The 24,521-nt window shown below is 36.7% G+C and overlaps 1 protein-coding gene and 1 pseudogene across 1 annotated transcript in view; one reads left to right on the top strand and one right to left on the bottom strand.

Moving 5' to 3' along the window:
- Positions 1-24,521, bottom strand: part of RIMS1 (regulating synaptic membrane exocytosis 1) — an 851,235-nt gene that overhangs the window by 612,857 nt on the left and 213,857 nt on the right. Inside the window, exon 8 of the mRNA XM_057303964.1 lies at positions 1,902-2,067. The gene's annotated coding sequence lies outside the window, so the exon portion shown is untranslated. The remainder of the gene's footprint in view (positions 1-1,901; positions 2,068-24,521) is intronic.
- Positions 15,333-16,134, top strand: LOC113261123 (60S ribosomal protein L7a-like; annotated as a pseudogene).

The following is a 24,521-nucleotide window of genomic DNA, read 5'->3' as shown; positions in this document are numbered from 1 at the left end:
ATTGTCAGTTATTATAATTATATAATTATAATTATATCAACATGTAATCTTAAAGATATCACAAATCAATAAACCACGTCAAGCAATTTTCAATATGATGCTTACATTGAAAGAAAACTATGTTTGCAAAAGTATTTGGGATTGTTATTTTTCTTGCTGGAATGGATACAGAGTTAACAGTACAGAAGTAATATCTCATTTGTTCTTTGTTTCTAAACAACTAAAAGTTTCAGGGGGCCACTAATTCTGGTAATAACTCTGAAGTCATTTCTTATTCTGAATGTAATCTTTATTTTTATATACTTTGATGTATTTACTATCAAAATTTTGCTATTAAAAAAAGAGAAATATATTCAAGGAAATAATTTGATCTGTTTAGATGGACCACTTAAATTTTTGTTTTAAAATAAACTTTGACTACGCACATACTTTACAGAGACAAGGGAAACAGTCAAGAAATGAAAAAAAAAACAAATTAATGCATGTCATAATTAGGGTTTGTAAATTATTTCAACTATTTTAAAGCAAAAAAAGTTAGGTAATTCTGACTAAGAACTTAGTTTCAGTTTGCAAATCAAGAAAGCATAAAATAGTGAAAATATTAACCAAACCTACCAGGTAATAATTTTGGATTAAATTCATTTTTGCTCACAATATCTTTTGAAGACCTTCTATTGCATTGATATTTGAGGACAATCCTCAATAATAAATAGAAAATAATCTGTTCCACAAAATATGTATTTCTCTTAATATATGTATTCATGTCATATGCTCCTTAAACTCAATGCAAAGTGCTCTTAATGTCAGCTGGCTGGAAAAGTAACGTAATTGCTTATAGCAAATGTTAGTTATGTTCAAGAGAAAAAGATAAGTATCTTTCCAAATATATAGGTCTTCAACAGCTTCCTATTATTGTGAAAGCCCCATCCATTAGGTTCTCCAGTCATTGTTTATTACTAACTTAGGCCTGGCTCTAACTCTCCATCTGGTTTCCTGCCTTTTGAAAAAGCCCACGTGTGAATCTCAGCAATCTTTGGCTGCTTTAGTACCAGACTCAATCTAGATGTGAATCTGAAAAGGGTCCTTGCCCCTTCCCCCTGGGTGCTACTCTAATTACTTTTTCTCCTTGTTAGGACCCCAAAGTAATGCAAGTCCAAGTCATGCCTACAGAGAAATTCCACCCACACACCCCTGAGCCATACATACCTTCCCTAAAAGGATGGTTCTCAGGAAAGATGATGGAAAGGAAATGTGCTCAACACTAGAGGAAGGAAAGTTATCCAAGAAACCTGGAGGCTCAATGGCAGCTGCCTCCATTCAGAAATCTTTTGTGAAGGACTCCTCAGGCAAGGCAATGTGAAGACAAGGGACAATTCAAAGTAGGAAGCAAAGGTTATAGACTCCAGGGATATCAGAGAACAAGGTGGAGGAGACAAGAGTCTCAAGACAAGAGGAAAGGAGCCAACAGAAATTATCAACTGGACTGAAGATTCCATTTGGCTTTTGCTGAAGGACTTTCTTAGTCTTCTCTTCCATCTTTCTGACAACTCAATACGACCTTCCACAAATTTAATTTTTAATAGAAAATAAGTATGGATCCCAAATGAGAAGGTGTTTCTACACGTGGAAAAAGGTGAATTTTGTCTATGAAATACAGTAGTCTCCCTTTATCCATGAGGGATACATCCCAAGACTCCCAGTGGCTGCCTTAAAATTGCAGATAATACCAAACCCAATAAATACTGTTTTTCCCTATACACATGTATGTACCTATGATAAAGTCTATTTTATAAATTAGGCACAGCAATAGATTAACAACCATAATTAATAATAAAATGGAACAATTATAATAATATACTGTAATAAAAGTTATGTGAATGTGGTCTCTGTACTGTACTCACCGTTCTTCTTCTTGTCATGATATGAGATGTTAAAATGTCTATATGATGAGATGAAGTGAGGTGAATGACACAAGCTTGGTGACGTAGCATTAGGCTACAACTGACCTTCTGATAATTTGTCTGAAGGAGGATCATCTGCTTCCGGACTGCAGTTGACCTCGAGTACCTGAAACCACAGAAAGTGAATCGTGCATAAGGAGGACGACTATATCAGGTAGTGCTTAGTCGAATCAAAAAATGAATAAAATCTTTTGAAAAGAAACCACAGCAACAGCCTCTTTTTTTCTTTACAAAAAGGAATTAATTCCATCCAGCTCGATTCATTAAAACAGATTAAAATTGGATCCTCTTTGTCTCTGTTGACCTCCATCTTTGAATGAGTCTTCATAAGCTCTTACAATAAATTTCTCCAGAGATTTTTGGTATCAGTTGCAATTTCCAGGAATTAATAAAAAAAAAGATACTTTGATAGAATCATAAACAGAAATTATGAAAGCCCTATTTCCTCTTCTTTCAGGACATTATTGTGCAATGGAATAAGCACCAAGAACCACAATGTAGAACGAAGCACCATGCCTGCAATTTTCTGGCTATTTGACCCAGACAAGTCACTTAAGCTTTCTGAGTCTCAGCTTCCTCGTCTGGAGGATAAAGATAATATTTGCCAATTAAAAAATAAATAATATAAAAACGGTTAATAACCACATAAAATATCCAACTTAATTAGTAATCAAATAAATAAAATCAAAAGATTTGTTGAATTGGCAACCATCTCCCACATACCCAGTGTTGGTAAAAGCTAAATGAGACAAGCACTTTCACACTTTGTTGGAAGCAAAATGTCAGCATGTACCAGGAACTTTAAAAATGCTCATGTAATTTGACTCAGCAAATCTCTTTCTAGGAATCTATCTCAAGAACATCATTTGAAAAATACAGACTACATGTTATTCACAAAGATAATTATAAAAGGTATTTATAACAGTAGAAAGTTTGAATCTTTCTAAATATTTGGAGGAAGCCCAACGATAAAACTGACCATAAATAAGGTGCACATAACAAAGCAACCTTAGAATATATGTATATTGATAAGTCCATGTGGGCGGGTTAGAAATCAGTTGTAAACTATCTTAGTGGCTTCATCAGCTGCCAAATATGAAAGGAGCTTATATTTCTTTGTACATTCCAACTGTCATAACCCCAGTTCCCCATTGGTGCATTTGTCAAGGGTCTGCCTTGCTCACAACATTCCTAGCAGCTATTCTAGGAGCTTCTGTGACTACTAACTCACACATGCTGTAGGTAAACCTCTTGGCTTCTTTCTTTCACAGCTGCAGCTGACTAGTGATCACCACTGAAGTGCCCCCTCTGACCCTATGGAGGAGACACTGCCTCCCATATCTCTCCAACACAACAGAAGTCTCTCTGAAGGCCTGGGGACAAGGGAAGTGTAGCAGAGAAGGTGCGTTTACTGGTACTGGAAGTGGCCAACCTGAGTCTTCCAAATCCAGCTTTAAGGACCTATCAGGTTCCCAAGAGTCTGTATTGACAGGACTCTTCATGCCTCAGAAATGAGGTATAACCCAAGCTCATCACCCACATGCTCACAGTTCAATTGAGAAGATGCTGTCCTTCCTACCCCAGGCTGATTGGGAGAAAATCAACTGCATTTTTGGCGATCTTATTCTCTACCAATGTGGCCTATCTGACTCATATAGGTAGGACCAGAACTCACAGCCCACTTCTCAAAGTTTGAGTTACTCAGTCTTAATAACACCAACAGTCCAGTCTACACAATGCTATGCAAGCTTATTCCTGTACAGTGCTTGGAGAGGCAAATAAAAGATTTAGCTTGACTACCCCTCCCACCATAGTCCAAATCCTGATTTCCAACCAGCAGATTCTTAGACAAAAAGAGGGGTGAACCACAGTCCAAGGCAGGAGTTGGCAAACTAGCTTCACTGGCCAAATCTGGTCAGCTGCTTATTTTATAAAGCTTTATTGAACATAACCACACTCCTCATTTACATATCATCTATGGCTGCTTATGTGCTACAATGGCAATGTCAAGTAGTTGCAACAGAGACCAAACAGCTTGCAAAGCCCAAGGGATGCCTGGGTGGCTTAGTCGTTAAGCATCTGACTCTTGATCTCAGCTTAGTCTTGATCTCAGGGTTTTAAGTTCAAGCCTCATGGTGAGTGTTGGGCTCCATGTTGCATGTGGGGCTCCACACTGAACTAGGAGTCTACTTAAAAAGAAAAAAAAAAGCTTCACTTCCAAACAGCCTGAAAAGCCTTAAAATATTTACTCTCTGGCCCTTTGAAGAAAACATTTTCCAACAGTTGATCTAAGGTCAGGAAATGCACCCAGAGGTTAGAAGTTGGAAAGCTAGCCCCCTGGTTAAAAAAGTCAGGGCAGCTAAACTGAACCTGTACTATAGAATTACAGACCCAATGAAAGGGGAGTTGAGAAAGAACAAGTTAAAAGAAGATAATACAGGAGACTGAGAAGCTCACCCTGTGTATATCCACTGATTGCACAGGGTCACACAGAGACAGATTAGTAGACAAAAATCTCACAGCAAAAGGTGGTGGCATCCTGTTCTGCAAATATCATTCTGTTTTCTTCCACACTGATAATCAGGATAAAGAAAGGACTTCCAGAACACCACTAACGCAAAGCTGTCTTGAGACGGGGGATGATCTGGAGGAAAATCAAGTCTCTTGGGCTCAAGAGCGCTTCTTTGAAACATGACTCTTGTCTACACCTGGCCTGTATGGTGGCCCTAGTCCAGAGCAGCCTATAGAGGATAGTTTGGCTTTCCCTCTCTGATAACTGCAATAGGCCCCAGGGCATGGGCTCAATGGTGACATCTTACCAGGCCAGGCACTGTACACAACGTGGGTGTATACAAAGTGTACAGAAATAGATTTTTCAGAAAACAATTTGACTTATATTTTGACACCTCCCTCTGCCTTTTTCCTGAGATCACCTCTGTGTCCACCTGAGGATCAAGTTGCACATCCATAAGATGCAAAGCGAAGGGGCTATGAAGGCCTAGATCCCCCACTATCGACAGACAAAATCAGCCACTGAATCATCTCCTAGTTCTATCTGCAAATTCCCTACAAATCCATATCAACCTTTGCTATTTTTCTCAACTCTCAGGGATAAAAGACTCATTCTGTTCCTCCACCATCTTGGAGAACTAGAAACTTCATGAGGTCATCTGAGATCCATGTCCCTGAACACATCATAGAAACTGTTTTTTGGGACTTGCATATCCCCAGGGATCTACTAAAAAGTCAACCAAGAAAGGAGGCCATATGTTCCCTCTTCCTCAGAGTCCACTGATCCTTCAGGACGTTCTGTTCCTACACATACTCCCTACAGAGAAAGGGAATAAGGCCTCTTCTCACACACAGCCTCTTTGGATCTCAGAACCCTTAGGTTTCCTCCCAAGTGACCCCTCCCTCTAGTCAAAGGTATGTAATTTTTCCCCTAAGTCTTAGGACTAGGTCTGACTCATCATATTTTCTTCTCAAATCTATTGTTTGCTACCCTTCACCCTTTCTATTACTTGCAGGGCCTGAGCTCTTGAAACTTAAAAGTCAGAGGTAACTCCTCCTCTGCTGTTTTTGGCCAACACATCTTCTCCCCAAAGCAATGATCCAGGATAGCCTCTTGCCTTGATCTGGGATAGAGGGACAAAGGGGAATAGCAAGAGCCAGAAGATATTGGTTAAAATTTGGTTTATATTTCAAAAACATAATCCCACTGAAACCAATTACTCAAGTTATTCCTCTTTTATCAATGAAATACGCCATAGATCATGGGGCCAAGAATCCATGTCAGTTACTACCTCCTTATTATGCACACATATAATCCCCCTACCAAAACACACTCAAACACACAGTTAAAACACATGGGGAACATTTTTGCCATATATATAAGAGATCAAAGCTTATCTATCTATATCAAGACATATAAATATCAAGATATATATCAAAATTTTAGATATATAAATGCATAAGATTTGTGACAAATCGTTTTTGAAAAAAAGAAAGGAAAGGAAAACACTGGTAAAGGACACAAAGCAGCGATCTACAAAAGAAAGAATACAAGTGGCATATGTAAATGTGTACCAAAAAATTAAAATAAATATAGAATCACGTAGGGACATTAATAGGAATGCAGTTTCCTAGGCCCTACCCTGGTGTACAGGTACAAAATTTTGAAGGATTAGGATGAACTTTAAATTCTCTAAAGTAGACATCAATATACTTACGGAAAGTGAAATCACCATCACACACCAACAGTAAGGACAACAAGCAACAATCACATCTGAATATGGTATCCTACTGAGAGGACATTTCCTCCTCTACCTGTTATCTTCCATCCAAGATTCCAATGTATTTTCCTGTAGTTGTGGGGGGGTGTCCTATAATCTACTTATATAACAGTTTTTCCTAAACCTTTTTTTAAAATTAAAATTTTTACTGCTACTATTCAGTTTCAAATATTTGCATGCCTGTACAGCCTCTTTATCTAAGAAGATTTCTTTTGTCTCAACTTAGAAAGGAGAGCTTCTCAGTTACTGGTTTTCAGGTCTTTGGGCTTGTACACACTGCCTTAATTACTTTATAGAATTCCACCAATAGCACAGAAACCACAGCAGCTGCCTAAATGAACATATGCCTCACATGAGACTCAAATATGTGTTCAGTGGGTCCTGTTACTTGGTGCTACCTTGATGCATTCAAAGTGAGTAACACAGTGATGAAATTCCATAGACAAATGTGAGTCAAACATAACCTAAATGAAAGTCTCTGGAAGCAGACTGGTTTAAAGTGGCCTGCTCTGTGGTAACAATTGCATTTGCATTTATTAACCAAATGTAAACAAGATATGCTATAAAGGAAAGGAAAATGAGAAACAGTTCTACCATCACAAAATGATTCTATTTAGAACACTGCCATCATCCCTTGGCAGAAATATCTTGGCTTCATTTTGGAGCAGATTGCTTTGAATTGTTTTCAACCACTCCAAAATGTGGGTGCCAGGCTCTATAGCTAGTACATTAATGCCAATGTTTGTTAACTGACCAGAAAACAAAAAAATCACATTCTAGTAAACTATATCCATGTTATTAGATCAGCTCCTGCCCTAAACCATAATCAGAAAGCCTTTATAAAAGTCTGTAGGAAAGTCCTGGTATGGAAGATAACAGAATTTGCAGGTACACTCTCTGGCATCTTTCTTGAGCTGCTTTGCATCCAAATAATACTCATTCCTTTTTCCTATGCTTAAGTACCACTTAAAAAAAAAAAAAAAGATTTATTTAGCTGCGGCAGGGAAGGGCAAAGGGAGAGCCCTCACATAGGGCTCAATCCCAGATCACGAGACCATGAACCTGAGCCAAAACCAAAAGTTGCATGCTTAGCCGACTGTGCCACTCAGGAGCCCCGCTTAAGTAACACTTTTAAAAATTCCTCTGTTATTGCACAGGTTGTGTTGTATTATAATCATTTGTTTAGATGTCTGCTTCAGCTCCTCAATCAAAAGCAACTTAAGAAAAGCCATCTCTGGCATTATTGCCTCTAACATAATCCTGCCTAATAAATCCTAGCTAAGTAAATAAGGAATTTCATGACCAAGGAATAATAAAACCATGCTTATATATTTAAGTCTAGCCAGGCTTTGTAAAAATGATGGAACAAACCATCTTATTCAATGTGTAAAATGGACAATGTGAATACCGTGTGTTAATTCTTATCAGATATAAAATTCAATTAACATTTTAGTGCAAGATCTACATAGTATGGACACTCATTAAACATTAGCAGTTGATTTATTTTTCCATTTGTACATGGTAAAGGACTTCTGCATAAAGTCTTTTAGAGATGAGCCTGATGTGGCTGGCTCAGGTGAGCCTCTACTGAAGCCAAATTTAGCCCTTCTTTATTCACCATAAAGAATCAGCTCTTATCAAAAATAGCTGTAAGAAATGTGGATTTTTCCTAATGATTTTCTCCAGTACATTCTATTGAAGACTTTGAGGAGAAATAGAGAGGGTTTACATGTACACCCCACATCAATCAGCTTGATTAACATTACATTTCACATTTCGGTTCTTCCCTAAATCATTCTTCTTCTACACTACTATCCAGGGTTCCTATCACTTTCTCTGACCTTCCACCAGCCCATGGCCTTGACCTCTGCAAACGGGTACCTCCCAAGGCCTTGCACACAGATCTTCCCTGTCATATGCACAGCCCTATGCCCAGTCTACACTTAGCCACTCTCTCTTGTATGAACAGACCACAGTGGACAGGTCACCTTTCAAGTAAATACTGACAGCTCATTATGTCTAAAATTTCTCATGAAATAGCAATTAGTCAAAACAAAGTGGGTGATAGGTAGAAAGGAACTCACTTCTGGTATTTGGAGATTCTAAATAAATATAGTTAATAAAAATTTAGCAAAAACCTTCAACAAATTCTAAATATTCAAACAAGAATTAATACTTGTTTCTTAAGAACTTTTTCCTAATTCTAATGATCCCATAATTCCCGTCTCAGATTTATAGAACTCTTTTAGACCTCCTCTTTAATAGACTGTGGAATAGCTAGTATCACAGGAAGAGATATGGCATATTTACCATTTAATTAATTTATTCAATTCCATTCCATTCTTGAGTACAGTTGTAGGCACAATAAAGGTGATCCTATGTCACTGGTAATCTTGAGTGGTGAGAATATGTGTGCCTGTCTTATTTTCTTTTGTGTCTTCCCTCATTTAAGAATTTTTTTTCAAAACTCTTTATTTTCTTAACCTTTTTGGGATAAGTCAAAGATTCCTTCCACTTACTTATTGTTTTCTTCTGTGACATGCAGTAACTTTCTCCTCATTTATCCTTCAACTCCTCTTTCCTTGACACTCCTTTGCAAACCCGCTCCTTCTTCCTCCTACCCCTCATCTGTGAACAGTTCTCCAGCACAGTCCCTAGAAGTCTCCCTGATGGAAAACCCCAGGAAAAGGGGACCATCTCTAGGAGCACAGTGCCTGGGGAGGTAAGCAGAGCTGGAAGGCAAGAGAAGCACTGAAAGCAGGTCTGTTATTTTCCTCAGTTGGTTCCCTAACATGTGTGCTTACCTAGAAAGATGCTCTTATCAAAGCAGGAGAAAATAATTGACACAAGATGGAAAGGTCTGTTATCAAGAGTTATAGTATGAAGCATTAGGAGGTAAGTGTTCCAATCAATAAAAATCAGAAAGCATGGAATGGCAACCTTCAATAGAAAAATCCCTGCTTATTACAAAATTGATCTCTCTAAGTGCTCCCTGAGTCTTAGAAGCAAATGACTCCAGAATTTTCAGATTCTCCAGAACTAACAGGGAATTAGGCCACACAACTAAACAGAAGGAAATCTGGGAAGGTTGCACTTTGCCTGTAAGTGATACAAAGCCTATCAACATATTCTAAGTGCAATCTACTATTACCTCAAAAGTAAAATTTGTAAGGCTTTATATCTTTAAATTGAAGACATGTAATACTGATAGTTTCCTAATAAGATTTTATAAATATTGCTGAGAGAAATTACCTTTTTCTTTCATTGAAACTGTCAAAGCAAAAACTTCATATGCCTAAGTTAAACAGACAAAGAAGATTTTATTCTAGACTATTTCAATAAGAGAGAGACCAGAGCTTGGTCTGAACTAAATTCTGCGGAAAAGAAGAAACTGGAGAGGTTTTAAGAACTAGGTTAGGGGAATTGTAGGCATCTGTGTTTGCTGTTTGGCCTTACCCAAAGGAAAGGTAACTTTCTCATATTTTCATGTCAGGAGGTAGTTTTGCAACCTGGAGCAACGTGACCAAGGAAGTTAGTTCGCACTCTCCCAGGGAATTAGGAGATACCTCATATCTGATAGCCAATGATATAGGCACTATCTTCTTTGATCATTACACTTCAAAAGGATGGCTCCTGGGTCCTTGAGAAAGACATTCCTGGTGGTAATACTGGCAAAAGGCAGGGAAAAGATTTACACACAATTCAAAGGAGGCAAAGAATTTGCAATTACAAGTTTTCCAAAGTAAATGCTCTAAGAAAAGAGAGGTCGGGGGCGCCTGGGTGGGACAGCGGTTCAGCGTCTGCCTTTGGCTCAGGGCGTGATCCCGGCGTTATGGGATCGAGCCCCACATCAGGCTCCTCCGCTATGAGCCTGCTTCTTCCTCTCCCACTCCCCCTGCTTGTGTTCCCTCTCTCGCTGGCTGTCTCTATCTCTGTCGAATAAAAAAAAAAAAAAAATCTTAAAAAAAAAAAAAAGAGAGAGAGGTCAGGGGCCTAGAGTTAAGCCATCTTAGTTAGAATATTTAGAGGACTTCTTTGACTCTCACTATTCCAAGAGGATAATTCATGTACTGTTTAAAAGAATGGTCATTAGAGCAATGCCAACCCTACATCAATGCCTCCTCTTAATAAAAGTTTTTAAGACTATTGTCAATAAAATCACATTCGGAATTCATTGTCTTCAAATTAATTAAGAAAGAACATGTTTGTTTTAAAAAGAACTACTTAACTTCCAACAATATTAAACAACCTTACAATGGCATTTGTTTTGATTTTGGAACATTCCTAGGGTGACAGTGCTGATTAGTGCTGAAAACGATTTAATTGTATTAAATAACTTTGAATAAACAAAATGATTCTTATTTGGATATGTCTTTATTCAGTGGTTCAGGGTATTCCTATGATACCTGAAATAAACAGTCAATTCAGAAGGGCAAAAATCCCATTTACTCCTTCTTCAGGCTATATAGTTCTCTTTCCACAAATATTTTAAATTTCTATTATAGGCAAAGGATAATACTCCATGATTTAATAGATTAAAAATTTAATAAGGCTAATCTTTGCTCTTAAATTCACACACTAACTAGATTGTACAAGTCACCGAGTTTCTTTAATACAAGGCAGATAGAAATCAGTGCCATAAAAGTATGTCAATTGCTATGGTGTTACCAAAACAGGAAAAATCACATCCTATTAATTAACTCTCTTTTAGTCCATCAGTACCTTAGCCAAGTATCAAAAGTTGCAAGTAACATAGACCCTCTTGATTTCTTTTAAGGAGAAGAATGAAACATTAGCAAAATATAGATTTATTTCATGGAATCTGAGCCCAGCCCTCAGAAGCAAACAGATCCAGAAAATGGACATCAAAATTACTCTCTCTGTCTCTCTGGATTGATGTGGTCTCTTACTCCTGCTTCTCCCCCTTCAATTTTCCTTTTTTTGCCTAATTGCCTTTTCTACTCTGGCATACAGAAAGCTAAACATTATGGCTGGCCCAGATCTTAATTTGCATCCTTTTTCAGTAAAGAGCTAAAAAAGACTGACCCATGTCTCAAAGACCCAAATCCAAACAGCCTGGAGAAAGCATCTAAGTGGCCTGATTTGGGCCAGATCCGTATCCTTGTCCAAAAGATAGCTACAGGTTGAGGATATTGAGATATAATGAAGCCCACCCAATGAGTGAGGTGAAGAACTCCCAGACAAGGGAAAGCTAAGTTACAGCATTAACTCAGAATATGTATAAGACAACAAGTTAGATGCTAGGCCAAGGGGGTAATTACCATCTTTTATCAATAAACATTCTGGGGAATTACATCTTAGCAGGGATTAGATTCTAAAGTCATACATTGAAAAGCCACGTAAAGACAAAATTATCTTTGAAATATCTTAAATAGCCCTTAATTCTCTCATCCATGTGGTTTGATGTATATAACCCTAGTATCTTACAAAATGTTGTGGCTACAAATAGCAAATGACCTTGACTCAATTGGCTTAAAGAAAAAGGAAGAAAACTTGTCATCTCACAAACAGATGATCCAAGGTTTGTTAACTGAGTTGTTCAATGACATTATGGCACCAAAGTAATTTTCATCTGACTGTTTTGCCATTCTCAGCATGTCTGACTATCCCAAGCTAGCACCCTTTGTGCTCACAAATGGCCACAGCCCAGGGACTCAATCCATATAGGAAAATATACAAAGTCTCTTCCTTGTTCATCTAATTTAAGAAGTGATGCAAACTCTTTCCCAAAGCCCCCTCTTCTCAGTAGATCTCCCTCAAATCTCAATCAGAAATGGGGCAGAACTCACCCTAAACAAACCACTTGCTAGAATAGGCTCGCTGAAATAGATTTATAACAATCAGATCTTACTCAGAAGCTAATCTGGGCAAAGCTGGACACCATACAATATCGGGGTTCTTTTAACATGGAGGAAGCAGAAAATGAATAATTTGGCACTCACAAAACTCCTGATTCCAGTCATGCTTATTTTAGGTCTAATTAATACAAAGAAAAGAGTGAAAATAAACCTCAGATTTCATCAAACCCAATGAATTCCAAGATTAACAATGTTGTGTGTACTGTCTATTGACATCCTGTGACCTGGTAATTTGGAATATTCTTTGGGAACTTCTTGCCTAGGCTATATAGGTGATGCTCTAAAGCCCAAATGATAATTAAAGAAGTGAAATAAAATTAATATTTTAATCCAAATGGAAGTGATATGAATAAATAGGCAGCTTGTGAAAAATTCATTTGGATAAGATGAGAGGATTATTTTCACTGGCCCAGCTGTTTTGTGGTTTAACTCACAGGGGATCATGTTGTCCTCAGGCACTGTGGGGACCCACCTCTGAAGGCTGAGAGTTATGTACCACACTATTTCTCTAGGACATCAACAGGGTCATATTCTGGCTTCCTTGAAAGATCTGCCTTTTTGTGTCAATTTGCACTAAATTCCCACTAAGCTCTGGGAAACACGGCTCTATGCTATAGAAATTTGCCTTCAGGTAGCAAAAACAGTTTTACCTTGAAATTTTGCCCACATGTTTAATTGTAGATTTGCTGTTTTTGTTTTTGTTTTTAATTGTTGATTGTGCTTAACTATAACCTCCCTGAGAGCAAGTCTTTGATAGTCACAACATCAAGTTTGAAGCCAGGGTCACAGTGATCAAAAAATGTCCAATGAATGAAAGAATACATTTTATTTCTTTACCCATTTCTGCACTTTTGCCCAAACCACAATATTCTGCCAGTTGCCTTATAAGCTCATAAATATCTCTGGTAACTGAACAGCACAACCCCCTTAGAAAATGTTGCACAGCAACAAATACGTGTATCAAACATCTAATACTAACATTGAACAGAGTGTACAGTCAGTCTCAAAGGTGGAGCAGGGCTCCCTAGTTCTTAAGTGTGAGCAGTGCACAGTGACTTCCTTCCAAGTAATACATTACAGGAAGGAGACAAGTTTTAAGTGGAGAAACTTGACAAACACTACCTCAGCCAGGTGATCAAAGTCAACATCAACAGTGAAAACTCATGGTGATAGTTTTTCCCTTTTTATGATGTGTTAAGAATGGCATGTTACCTCTGTGATCTTCTTCTCCAAAACCATAATCCTGTTCTAGTCGTGAGAAAAACACCAGTAAATCCCAACTGAGAGACATTCAACAAACTACTGGACCAATAATCCTCAAAACCATTAAGGTCATCAAAAACAAGGAAAGTCTGAGAAACCGTGCAAGTCAAGAGGAGCCTAAGGAGACACGATGACTAAATTGTCACATGATATACTCAGTGGGACAGAAAAAGGACATTGGGTAAAAAGGAAATCTGAATCAAGTATGGACTTTATTTAATAATAATGTATCAATATTTGGTTCATTAATTGTAACAAATGTACCACACTAATACTGCCAGAAGTTAATAATAAGGGAAACTAAGTGTAGGGTATGTGGGAACTCTATACTATTGTAATTTTTCTGTAAAAATAATTCTTCTGTTCTTAAAATACACGATCTTTACTCACATTCATCTGGAGTGGAGAGGGGAGAAATGCAATCACCAAACACCAAAAGATGGCCTTTCAGTAGATTCTCCCCTCCTCTTCGCTCCCCAATGGAGAAATGAATCAACACCTGTGATCCATCAATGTGATAATGCATGCCTTCTTCCATGCTTTCTTTCTGGGGAGAGTGAAGAAAGTGTGTGGCTGGAGGCCAGCACTATTAATGTAGAGGAGGCTGCTGCACGTGGCTATAAGAGGAGCACCTCCACCATCAGGTCACCTCTCCACATCGCCTGTCCTGGCAGAACCAAAATTCTGCTGCTTTTTCCAAGTTTCATGATATTTTGCCACAGGTTTTAACAAAAGATCGCACTTTCTTACTTTCAGCAATGACTTTGAACTCAACTAATTTTTGTGCTTCATGATTAATCATTCAGAAAGGGTCTGTCCTTGCTCTAAGATTTTTATTTCACACCTCAAATCCTCAAATACGTGGGTTTATATGGCGTGACCTGCTTGAGTTTCTTTTTTCCCAGAATTGTTATGCTGTAAGCATCTTCCTCCTTTACAATGATCCATCTCTTCACTGAGTTATCCTCTGTCTTCAATTCTTCCTTGTCCCTGACTAATTTAAATTATGAAACAAATCCACAACATTTCAAAGGAATCTTTTCCCATCAGCCAAGATCATTCACCAGTCAAGAAAGCCTTGGGGCAACAAGGTTACCCAGTAAATCTTGATGAAGATCAGTGAGATCTAGAATTTGCTTCCTTCTGTTGGGTAACTTATAAATGTAGCAATAATACGATGTATCCTAAATTCATTACCAGTTATGGGCATATTAGATATTTTATTTTGGAATATGTTGCATATTGGTTTACAGAAAAAGAATTCCAAAGCCTGCCATCGAATTCCTCCTCTATGTCATTTGACAATGAGGCACTAAAAACAATTGCAACAGCTGGATATATCCTGCAATCATGAGCCATATACTTTATATAGAAACTGAGAGTTTCAAAAGTTTGAAGCAGTTAAATCAACCAACTTTTAAATAAGTTAAAAATAAATAGTTGCTTAAACTGTCAACCAAAATCATAATTTTGATCCGAGAGAGACAACACAAATAAGTTTGATCTGTGACCCTAAGTTAAAGAAACCCATCTGTTAATGATATCAATCAAAAAAGTAGCACAAATGCCATACGATTCCACTCATAAATGGAATCTAAAAAAAAAAAAGAATATATAAACAAAAAGCAGAACCATAACTATAAATACAAAGAACAAACGGATGGTTGCCAGAGGGGAGAGGAGGATTGGGCAAAATTGGGAAAGGCCCTCCAGTTATGGAATGAATAAGTCACAGGAATCAAAGCAGAGCATAAGGAATACAGCTAATGATAATGGTGATTAATGGGACAGATGGTAACTATACTTGTGGTGCACATAGCATAATGTATGAATTTGTCAAATCACTAAATTGTACACCTGATACTAATGTAACATTGCATATCAACTGTATTCAAATAAGAAAAATTTTCAAAAATCAAAGTAGATGGCTCCAGCCATCCAAGATGCTGAAAGGAAAGAAGGCTTAGGGAAAGAAGGTGGCCCCCACCCCTGCTGTCATGAAGGAGCAGGAGGCCAAGAAGGTGGTCAATCCCCTGCTTGAGAAAAGACCCTAGAAATCTGGCATCAGACAAGACATCCAGCCCAAAAGCGACCTCATCCTCATCCGCTTTGTCCAACGGCCCCACTGCATCTGGCTGCAGTGGCAAAGGGTTATTCTCTATATAAGTCAAAAAGTGCCTCTCACGATTAACCAGTTCCTCTGGGCCCTAGACCACCAAACAGCTACTCAACTGCTTAAGCTGGCCCACAAATACAGACCAAGAGAAGAAGCAGAGATTGTTGCCCCAGGCTGAGAAGAAAGCTGCCAGCAAAGGGGATGTCCCCACTAAGAGGCCGCCTGTCCTTCAAGCTGGGGTTAATACTGTCACCACCTTGGTGGAAAACAAGAAGGCTCAGCTGGTAGTGACTGCACATGCTGTGGATCCCATTGAGCTGGCTGCCTTCCTGCCTGTCCTGTGTCATAAGATGGGAGTTCCCTACTACATTATTAAGGGGAAGGCCAGGCTGGAGTGTCTGGTCCACAGGAAGACATGAACCACTGTCACCTTCACACAGGTTAGTTTGGAAGACAAAGGAACTCTGACTAAGCAGGTAGAAGCTATCAGGACCGACTACAATGACAGATATGATGAGATCTGCCATCACTGGGGAGGCAATGTTCTAAGTCCAAAGGCAGTGGCTCACATTGCCAAATTGGAAAAGGCAAGGGCTAAAGAACTGGCCACCAAACTGGGTTAATTGTATGCTGCTGAATTTTCTGTACAACAAAGTCATAAAAAGTTCTCTTTCAAAAAAATCAAAGTAGCACAAAAAGCTACTTTTTTCTTTTCTCTTTTTAAATGAAAACAGACAAACCGAGACTGCTTATTTGAAATAGATGGGTTTCTAGTCATTCTTTGAAAATTTATTTTAGTTCAATTTTCAAAAACTAGTAACAAAAATGTGTAAGATATATCTGTGACAATCTCTAATTTCATGATCTTTGTTTTTTGAAAGATTACAAATAATGTACTATTATCAACAGATATCTATCTATCTATCTATCTATCTATCTAGTCTCCTTGAGGGTCTTTTCTACTCTGCTCATTCCTTATCCTCTTAATATAGTACTTTTTTCCCAAGTAGATACTCACTAATTTACACTGAAATATATGTGCTAGTAATTTCTAAAGGAATCTCCATGCATGGCTGAAGGGAGGAATTTTAACCAAGGTTGCTATATGAGAGAGAAACTTAGAAGAGGATAATGAGAAAAATATATCATTCATTTGTTCAAAGACACTTGAGTGCCTCCTCTTTGCTGATACTCTCCTAAGCACAATGGAGGATGGAAAAAAAAAAAAACATGATCTGGACTTCAAGTAGCTTATCAAAATTAAAGATATAAGGTGTACATGTGAGGTATACTAGACACTAAATAGGAAGCAAAAGATATAATGAGTGACAACTGAAACATCTGGGGACTTAAAGAGAGGGAGAGATCACTTCCATTTGAGAATGTTCTAGAGACTGCTCATAAATAGAGTGATGATAATTAGCATAGCTAAGTTAATAATTACCTAAATGGGTTGAAGGGAAAATAGAGTGGCAGTGATCAAAACTGATTCTCTGGATCCTGTCAGAATCTTACTAAAACTGTGTCAGGAGAAATATGACAGGGAGCCCATGACTAAAAGACACCTTGCTTATGTGGCTATGATTTGCAAATTAATCACTCTGACAATCTGATCACTGTGATTCCTAAGAGTTTTGTATTAGTTTCATTTAGCAATTTTATGTTTATAGATTGTCAATTTTTAAAAAATCTTTAAAGAAGCTCCTTCTCTAAATTATGCAGCCTTTGTGCCAAAAATTTTGAAACATTCAGGTTGCTCAGTCACGGCTGCAAAACAACTACCATGAAACAGCTACCATGAAATCAAAAGGTCTGCGATAAAATATTTAGCTAGAAATTTAAAGGCCTAGTTAATATTTAACCCCAAAACTTATATAATAAAAATGGTGATAATGAATGTGACTCATGATAACCATTAGAGTTGTATAAAATTAAATTAATGATGATTTTAAAATATGAAATGATCATTTCAAGGGAAGAAAATTAGTTTTGTGTGACCATATGCTACATATTGAGAATAGATTTAGAAATCATCAAAAAGCACCAAAATAATACAGAAACAAAATATCTTCTTGCTCTATTTGACTGTTATCAAACACTCAGAGATTCTCTGCTGCTTAAGGGTGATCTCCTTCCCACATTTCTCAGCATGGGATACAAGCTGTCCCCAACACTCTTGTCCCTGCTTGCTCTTCTAGTGTCCAACATACCCAATCTTTGCTTTAGCAAAGTTACTTTCTTTTCTTAAAAATTGCAAAGGGCCTTCCCATATCTTGACTTTTGCTGCTACAGTATAAACCCTTCTCCATGTCTCTGGATGGAGTAAGCCCATTGAGGTCCAATAAACATACCACTTCTTTCATGAAGTAAAATACTCTCAGCTACAACAGCCTTAAACTTGACTAGACATTGCGCAAATTTATGGAGAGCACGGGGAAGAGTGTGGACAACATCGCAAACCATGGAATACTTAGAAAACTCAACTACCAGGTGTACTTGATCCCTGAAACAATGGATCAGAAGAAAAGGAAGGAATATGGAATACGGAAGAACAGAGAAACTGAGCTAGGTCAAGGTGTGTGTGTGCCCCCGGTGTGTGTGGGGTTGGGAGGACGGCATGGAAGGAGAACAAAGATGCAAGAGGTTACCAGGAATCCTATTCAGGGATGTTGTAAATTTAGACATGGTTCCAACAGAGATCAATATTTTTTTCATGTTTGCTTGTGAGAGTTAAGCAAGATGTGAGGAGCAGGGCTTGCTGTCCAGGAAGGACTTTGACACTAAAAAGAATAAACAAAATGCTAGCCTAGTTACATAGACTAGGCCAGTAAAGATGGAGGTAGATGGGTTTCTCCTGACATCCAAAATAGGAGGCCTGTGGCAGTGAAACAAACTACTAACCAACTCAATTATTCCAGTCCCTTCCCTCCTTATTTTCACATAATAGACAGTAAAACATATTAACAGAAAAACAAAGATCAAAAACAACACAGAAGGCTTGTTTTGGTTATTATAAACTATCAAAACTATCAATATGATTATCATAATGAGAAATACAATCCCCTCAGCACAGGACTTTTTCATGAGGCGAGAATGATTTATCTAATCTGGAGAAGATGCATGTATTTTTTATAACATCTGTTTGTTGTTTATATGTTAATAAATGTTCATAACTCTGAATCTGTTCATGCCAAAAAGATATTCAAAGTTCTTAAGTGAAAATTTGAAATAATGAAAGTACGCATTGACCTACCAGATTTCCATTGATTTTAAAAAGGTAGGATACTTCCAGTGCTCAGGATGTTTATTTATTTATTTTAAAGATTTTATTTATTTTTCAGAGATAGAGAATAAGCAGGGGAAGCAGCAGGCAGAGGGAGAAGCAGGCTCTTTGCCGAGCAAGGAGCCTGATGCGGAACTCGATCCCAGAACCCTGGGATCATAACCGGAGTTGAAGGCAGATGCTTAAACAACTGAGACACCCAGGCATCCCACTCAGGATGTTTTATAATTAGCTCACTGTTAGTTTGAAAATTGGAAATCTTATATTGTGAGGTATTCCAAATTTACAATGCTTTTATTTACTCTAAGGTATTAGAAACTAAAAACAGTAGCAATTGCTTGGTAAATATAGACAGACCTTGGTATTGCTTAGTGTTTCTTTGTATAAAGTTTTCAATTATCTAATTCAACAACCCATACTTTTTCTCTAATGTGGAAAGATTAGATGTGGAGAAGGGTCTAAACCACAGGCAGCTCATGTTAGTCTTCTAATTAATATAGGATATTACATAGAAAGTTTTAACTTGAGAATTTTTAAAGGCTCTATATGACTAAGTTTATTATTATTTTAATGAAATTATATTGAGATATAATTCACATATCATAAAGTTCACCCCCTCAAATTGTTCTATTCAATGATTTTTAGTATATTCATACAGTTGTACAATAATTACCACCCTGCAATTCTAGAACATTTTCATCACCCCGAAATGAAACCACATCTTAATTAGCAGTCACTCCACACCTTTTCCTCCCAGAGCCCCTAGCAACCACAAATCTACTCTCTGTCTCTATAGATTGGCCTATTCCGGACATTTAAAATGAAGGCGTTATATAATTTGAGGCCTTTTGTGTGTGACTGCTTTGATTTAGCATCATATTTCATGATTCACCTGCATTGTAGCTTGTATTAGTACTTCATTTTCATGGCCAAATAATATTCCAATGTTTGGATATATTACATTTTGTTTATCCATTCATTAATTGATGGACGCTTGGGTTATTTCCACATTTGGCTATCATAAATAATGTTACTATGAACATTTGTGTACAAACTTTTGTGTGGGCATGTTTTTAATTCTCTTGGGTATGTACTTAAAAGCGTAAGTGCTGGGTCTATGATAACTCTTCCACTTTTTGAAGAACTGCCAAGTTATTTTCCACAGCGGCTCCACCATTTTACATTCCCACAAATGAGGAAGGGAGGGGGGTCCAATTTCTCCAAATACTTGTCAATACATGCTATGGTCCATCTTTTTTATTATAGTCTTCCTAGTGAATGTGAAGTGGTATCTTCTTATGGCTTTTATTTGCTTTTCCTTAAAAACTAACAATAGTAAGAAACTTTTTATTTGCTTCTTGGCCATTTGTATAGTATCTTCTTTGGAGAGATGTGTATTCAAACACCTTGCCCACTTTTTAGGTGGGTTATTACTATTTCATTGTTGAATTCTGAAAGTTCTTTATATATTCTGAGTATCAGTCCCACAACAGATATGACTTACAAATATTTTCTCCAATTCTGTGGGTTCTTTTCAAATACTTCATAATATCCTTTGAGTCACAAGTATTTTAATTTTGATGAATTCCAATATACCTGCTTTTTCTTTTGTCTTTGTAAGTTGATGTAGTATCTATGAAACCATTGCCTAATCCAAGATCACAAAGCCTATGCTTTCCTCAAACAGCTCATAGCCTGATCTCTTACATTTAGGGATATGATCAATTTTTAGTTTATTTTTGTGTATGATGAGGTAGGAGGAAAGTGGAGATCCAAATTCATTCTTTTGCATACATATATTCAGTTGTTTCAGCACCATTTGTTGAAAAGACTATTTTTTTCCCATTCAATTTTCTTGACACTCTTGTTTTGAAAATCAATTGACCCTAAATGTAAAGGTTTATTTCTGGACTTTAAATTCTATTCTGTTGATCTTTATCTCTATATTTATGTTAATACCACACTAGCTTGATTAGTGTAGCTTTATTAAATAAGTTTTGAAGTGGAATTGTGAGTCCTCTGACTATTCTTTTTCAAGATTATTTCTACTATTCTGGGTCCTTTGCATATCTGTATGAATTTTAAAACTTATGACCAAAATTTAAAAGCTTTTTGTACACTCTTTGTGGCTCCTTATATAGATAATCATGACATCTGCAAATAAGAACAATAAGAACAATTTTATTTCTTCCTTTCTGATCCGTATGTCTTTTTTTTCTTTTTCTTTTTTTTCTTTTTTTGTCTTACTGCACTGGCCAGAACTTCCAGTATTAAGTTGAATGAGTGTGCTAATATGAACATCTTACCTTCTTCCTAATTTTAGGGGAAAATCATCCAGTCTCACCATTAAGTATAATGTTAGCTGTAGGGTTTTTTTAAATAGATATTCTTTATCAAGATGGGGAAATTCTCCTCCGTGCCTTTTTTTTAACTGAGAATTTTGTCATGAATATGTTTTGAATTTTGTCAAATTCTTTTACTGGATTGATTGATACACTCATGTGATTTTTCTTCTGTTAATACGATAGATTACATTGATTGGTTAATTCTTGAATATTGAAGCAGTCTTGCATATCTGGAATAAACCCCTCTTGTTTATGGTGAATAATTCTTATTATAAACTATTTTATTATATACTATATGTTATATATTGCTGAATTCTACTTTTAATATGTTAAGAACTTTTACTTCTATTCATAAGGGACATTGATCTCTAGTTTTCTTCTTTTTTTGTACTGTTTGTCTCATTTTGATACTAGGGTAATTTTAGCTTTATAAGAAGAGTTGGGAAGTGTTCCCTTCTCCTCTGTTTTCTGAAACAGATTATGTAGAGTTGGTGTTAATTACTTTTTAGACATTTGGTAGAATTCACCTATGAAACCATCTAGGCCCAGAGATTTCTCCATTGGGAATTTTAAAATTATAAATTCAATTTCCTTAATATTATAGAATTATTATTGTTTTAGTGTTTTTTATTTTATTTTGTTATTATGGATGTACATGTGTATATATATATATACATATATATACACACATATATATATACATATATATATTTTTTTAATTTTTAATCTTTTTTTTTTACTTTAAAATAAGAAAGTTCCTGATCTGATTCCATGGTTTCCACCTTCTTCTCTAGTAGGCGTTGCAGTGTTCTGGGCCTTTCCTCTGCCTAGTTGTTCCCTCTTCTACCCTCTGAAAGTTCTGCCACTCTGAGTTTCTACCTTCACCAATGAATATAGATAAACTTCTCCCATCCAGCTTTTTATTTTACCCCAAATCACCACATCACCACTCCCACTACTAGAATGTCTTCTCTCTTCTGAAAGGTATACTCCTATTCCAAAGAGGAAATATTATTAAGGGTTGGCTTCTGCCTTTCTTGGCCGGCATTACATTTTTGGTCAAATATCTTCTCTATTTGCTTTCTAAAAAAATAATAATAAAAAAGAATTCTAACTAGGTAATAACGAAGTCTTTGATAGCTTCCAAATTATGTCATGCAATGTTTCTAACTACAAAAATCATTATCTTTACTTTGGAGTCAACATCTCTCATTCTGTTATGGGCATAATAACCCAGCTAGAAAACTTTCAGTTGTTTGATTTCCCCCTTCCTTTTACCCTCTGTATCAAATGTGTCACCATCACTTTCCAATCATCTTTTGAAGGGCTCACTGATCTCTTTCCTGTGGTTGGATATATCATTTAGTTCCTTCCACTATTTTTTTTTCTTCTCTTTTTTTTTTTTTCTCTATCAGGAATGCCCTGTCCCTTCCTTCTGTTATCCAAATCCCATTTGTATGGAATTTTATTTGTACTTATGAAATGATATTGTACTTTATCATACAAGTATGCACACATTATATAAATATATTTATACATTTAATGCAAATATTATAAATATATATTAAACAGGTATACTAGAAGTCATTAGGATACTTTACTTCAAATGTTTCACCTTAAAAAATCATACATTTACGTTAAGGTAATTCTATATTGGTAATGCCTTTATTGGAATTGCTCTAAGATGCTTGGGCCTATATCTATAATTTTAACATTTTCAGGGTGAGAAATGTAATTTCAAGACAGTTAAAAGTCAGTAAAAGTTAAGTCAATCAAATTAGCCAATAGTATCTTCAGGTTTAAAAAAAGTGCTAGCAAGAAACAGGTATTCTTATGTGGTTTTGTAACTCCCTAGGAAAGCAGATCCAAATGACAGCATTCTAAAATTATTATGCTGAGACAGTATCAACACACTTAATGGATAGTTTGAATGGTCCTTTGAATGTTGATATTCTTTTGAATGTATAAATTATATTTTATATTTTAATCACCCCAACCTGCCACATATTGCTCAAAAATAATTATTTTATATGTTGTCTTCTCAAAAATCACAGATTATAAACTCCCCGAGGACAGACTTTCTGCCTCACCCATTCATATCCTTCACAATGCCTAACAACTGTATTCTTGATAAGATGGCCAGAGTGGACTCACTGACAGACGTCAGTACAATTTGTACAGTGCTTCAGTGTATAATTCAGGAATCAGAGAGATGGCCCTCATAAAGGAAATAACTCTTGATTTTGTTACGATGTTTACATAATGATTTTGCATTATAAAAGATAAAGCTCTCTAAAGGACAAAGCCAAAAGCAATTAAAAAAAAAAGTGAAATGGTAAACTGCATTTGCAGAATTGCTTTTGGATACTGGGATATACATGAAATGAATTAACGGAAAATACTGAAGTGATAGGTTTAATATTATAGTCCCAAGAGCTGTTATGATTCAAGTAAAACTAATCAATTTAGATTATTCAGTTTAGTTATTATTTTCACTTCAGGGGAATTCCTGAATCATTAAACTTAGTAATATCTATAGCTACTATGGGTCTCTGATTACATCGCTCACCTAATGAAACAGTAAGCAGATTACCAAATTAAAAGACCCCAAGGGGAAAAAAGGCTAAAATATTCATCTTAACAAATTTCAAAAAATTTTTTAAAAAGATTTTATTGATTTGAGAGAGAGTGCATGCGAGCACGAGTTGGGGGTGGGCAGAGGGAGAGGAAAAAGCAAACACCCCCCTGAGCAGGGAGCCAGATGCAGAGCTCGGATGCAGGGCTCCATGCAGTGCTCGCGGGGCTCTATCCCAGGACTCTGAGATCATGACTGAGGTCATGATCTGAGCCAAAGACAGACACTTTACCAACTGAGCCACCTAGGTGCTCCTCAAATTTCAAATCTTTAATCAGGATTGTTAGCTATCTAAGCCTTAATGAAGTTTTACCATGTAACTAAGTGCAGAGAATGAAGGTTTTTTTTAATATTTTATTTTTAAAAATGCAGCAATAGTTTTATGATATTTAGAAGTGAAGGTTTATATGGACACAAGATTTTTATACAAGCATGTATAGAGACAAAGCAAAATTCTTGAAGTTCAAGGAAAAAGCTGAAACTGCAATCGTAAAATGATTGCTTTTCCAATTTCTATTTATATTCTGTTCCCTTTGAGTAAGTGGACTTACATATCATTAGTTCTTTCCCAACTGTCAATCAGTCCATGCAACCCGTCCTTCAGGATGGGGTTTCCCTCCCTTAATAAACCGTTTGACAAGGACTGCATCATGACTCTGGGTAGAAGCTGACCTTACCAAAGTATTTCTCATCTAAAGCATATCTTTTGAAGTCCCGTGATTGGCTTAGTGGTGGTAAATTTCTTTG

This window comes from Ursus arctos, unplaced genomic scaffold, assembly GCF_023065955.2.
Source record: "Ursus arctos isolate Adak ecotype North America unplaced genomic scaffold, UrsArc2.0 scaffold_29, whole genome shotgun sequence".
In the NCBI taxonomy this organism is placed as follows: Eukaryota; Metazoa; Chordata; class Mammalia; order Carnivora; family Ursidae; genus Ursus; species Ursus arctos.
Note: the sequence above shows the minus strand (reverse complement) of the source record. Positions and strands in the feature narration are given on the sequence as shown.